General features: G+C 39.0%; 1 pseudogene; it reads left to right on the forward strand.

Annotated features, from left to right (window-relative positions):
- Window positions 1-796: 796 nt before the first annotated feature.
- Window positions 797-905, forward strand: LOC122790172 (annotated as a pseudogene).
- Window positions 906-3358: the final 2453 nt, after the last annotated feature.

Here is a 3358-nt window from a genome sequence, read left to right on the forward strand (position 1 = left end):
TAAATGACTTAAACATCTTTGGACTATATGAAGAAGGACATATTTGAGATTTCAAAATATGCATCCAAGGCTGTTATACAACAAATACTGAGCAGCATCCAACCTTTGTCAGTAATAATGCCACAGTATAAACAAAACTTTAACAATTGGCCTAGTTATTGGAATCCTTCCAAAGGAATGTGGTATATGTTGGGCAAGAGGGAGGTGTTTGGCAGTCTAACCTGTTTTATGCATGACTGATTTCAAATCTCACCTAAGGACTCTTGTAGTTTGGACAAAACTCTCTCTCTCTCTCTCTCTCTCTCTGTCTCTCCATAGTGCCATTTTTTAAATAATCTTTGTCTGCTAAATCTGCAAAACTAGCTATACCAAAGCAGAATAGTACTAAAAGACTGCTGCTCATTGTTAAAAGACTCATTAAAAAATTGCTTCTCCTTAAAAGCCTTCCTGACACTGAAAATGCTGACATCTGTATTATCTCTGAGATTTGGTTCCAGTGTCGTGATAACACACATTCCATTACAGGTTTCAGTACCCTCCACTTGTTCAGACGCACTACTGAAGGTATCAGTTACTGCTGTCAGTGTCTCTACATCAGCCTGCAATAGCATCACATCAAGATTGCTACTGCAAAACAAAAAAGCAAAAATAAAACTCAAACTTCTCCATACTCATAACTATTACTAAGATAATATACCGTATGCTAGCCAGCTATCCTCAACTCACACAGCCTAGCTAAACAATCTCTTGTCCCATGCAATTGAAAGAAATATGATTATTTCTGCAAGTTTCAACTAGCTTTGCGCAGTGTCAGTATCACACCCTATGAAGATCTATTGAGGCGTGATTATTGTAAATTGAAAATTTTTGCCCAATACCCCATCAACAATTGGATGGGTAACCATAAATTCACCCCGTAGGTTACATCTGTGTCCCTCATGGACAGGGACAGTTGGTGCTGATCATTAAAATATGGGTTGAACTTGGCTAGGGTTGTATGGGCCCTAGTACCATTAACCCAGTAACATCCTATGATCCTATTTTGTCCATAAACTAGAAGATGTAAACTGTCAGAAATAACTATGTACAACATTTTTTATCTCATTAGTACAAACTCTGTAGATCAAATAATGCACACTCCTACCAGGGACTTTTTGCTGGACCTGGTCCTCAGAATTATAGCAACATTCTGCTCTACACCTATAGTTATCTTAACAGTGGTGAAATTGAACCACAGGTAAGTCATTTTCTCCATTTTATACAAACCCAAAATGCCTACAAATGCTAAGATGGTTTCAGCATGTATTCTGTGTGCAGGAGGGGAATGAGCTCAGGTTAGTTAGTTTGAAGACTAGAACTTCTGAGGTCTGCAGTTAGCTATTTAGCTTTATCAAGGATGAAGCAGGGGCATACGAGACCTGGGGTGATAAATCTGCTGATGTTGTAGCAGTTGGAAGACATACAGTACACAGATAAATATGAACAATATGTCTTTTTGCATGCCATTTCTAATAAAAAACTATATTACAAAAGAAAAAAAAAACTTCCTCACTCATAGAAATATAGTGAAAATCCTACACTCCAAGACTGAACGCATGAAGTTAAACAAGGAATGTAAGTATAAAATCAATCTATCAAGGCTAAGAATGAACTGAAAATTGCCACTTCAAAGACAACCATAACTCCTTCTTCAGCTATATCAGAAACCTTAGAAATAATACCCAGTACTGTACTGAGTTGGTATATAACAATAACATATAGTCACTTGGTGAATTTAGCCAACATGCTAGCAGATAAATCTAATTCAAACGTCTCCCTGCAGCCCCAACTTCCTCCCACATAACACTATGTCCATACCCCAAAGATCACCTCTCAAGCAGTCATGAAAGATCACTGCAAAGATAAAAACATTAGCTTTTTGGGCTCTCCTACTGTACACTAGTTCTGTGGGCCCTCATACAGTAAACTCTCAGTTAGCCGGAACTCAAGCAACCGGCAAAAAAAAAAAAAATCAAAGAAATACAGTACAATTTTCATGTGTTGCACTTTCTGTCCCCCCCCCCCCCCCCAGAAACATACCTTATGTTTTTAGAGTTTTAAAAAGGAAGATAGGAATAAATTCCCTCTCTCCGCGACCTGAGAACAAATCAAACAAACAAATAGTACAGGGTACAGTATTAGTCAGGCCTATTTTTAATAGTAACTCTGAAGCAACCAGAAACTACAGTTATCCTGCATCTACTAATCCCCATGAGCGCCGGTTAACTGACAGTTTACTGTACTTTACACTAGTTCTGTGGGCCCTCCTACTGAACGCTAGTTCTGTGGGCCCTCCTAATGTACACTAGGTCTGTGGGCCCTCATGCTGTACACTAGTTCTGTGGGCCCTTGGACTCTATATTACAAAGTCGAAATATGAAAAGAGAGAACGGTTTTTTATCGAACACTGAAAGCCAAAACCACTAAATATCGAAGACATGGAACAGCGTTTTTTTTTCCAGGGAATAAAATCGCTGCTCCATGTCTTCAATATTTAGTGCTTTCGGCTTTCAGTGTTCGATAAAAGAACGTGCGCTCTTTTTATCTTTCGACTTTGTAATATAGACCTGGCCCTTGCACTGTACACTACTTCTGCAGGCCCTCATGCTGTACACTAGTTCATTGTGCCTCATATTGTATTAGGATGCTGTTTTGTCAGTATAAAGCACTGTCTCATTGGCCCACGCCTGAATATGTCCATCCTCAGCCGCTCATATGATCAGTGATGCTACTACTGATCTTGGCAACTGCAGAACAATAAGCCTTCCCAGCTATGGAATGCATAACTAAGGAACTTATAAACAATTATATTAACAGCAGATACCCCCTGGCCCAAATCACTTTGAGGTCAAGAAGGAAAGATTATACCTGTCTAATCTGCTGACTTCATTGAAAAAAATTCTAAGGCATTAAATGAGGGCAAATTGGTATACATGGCTTACGGTGACCAAGCCAAAGCCAACAATACCAATCCCAAACATGCATTATAGACAAACTAATAACTCTGAATGTATATCCCTATGTAACCCACTGGAAAACAAACTGGCTTACAAACAATACCTAAGAAATCAGAATTGTTGGGATGTTCTCCCCAAAAAGACCTACAAGTAGTGGTTGCCCCAAGATATGGTAATGGGGCCACTTCTGTTTGATATGTACTTCTTTGCTGTCAAACCTGATGTCACTGATCTATGGATGTCCAAGTATGTAGATGTTTATAAACTTGCTACTGTCATCATCCTACCAGAAGGCACCTAGATCCTACAAGTGAGGCTAACGTGAAAACTAATAATGCCAGGATCATGGCCTAAAGTTAAAT

This window comes from Protopterus annectens, chromosome 15.part0, assembly GCF_019279795.1.
Source record: "Protopterus annectens isolate FY-2018-M chromosome 15.part0, PAN1.0, whole genome shotgun sequence".
Taxonomy (NCBI): domain Eukaryota; kingdom Metazoa; phylum Chordata; order Ceratodontiformes; family Protopteridae; genus Protopterus; species Protopterus annectens.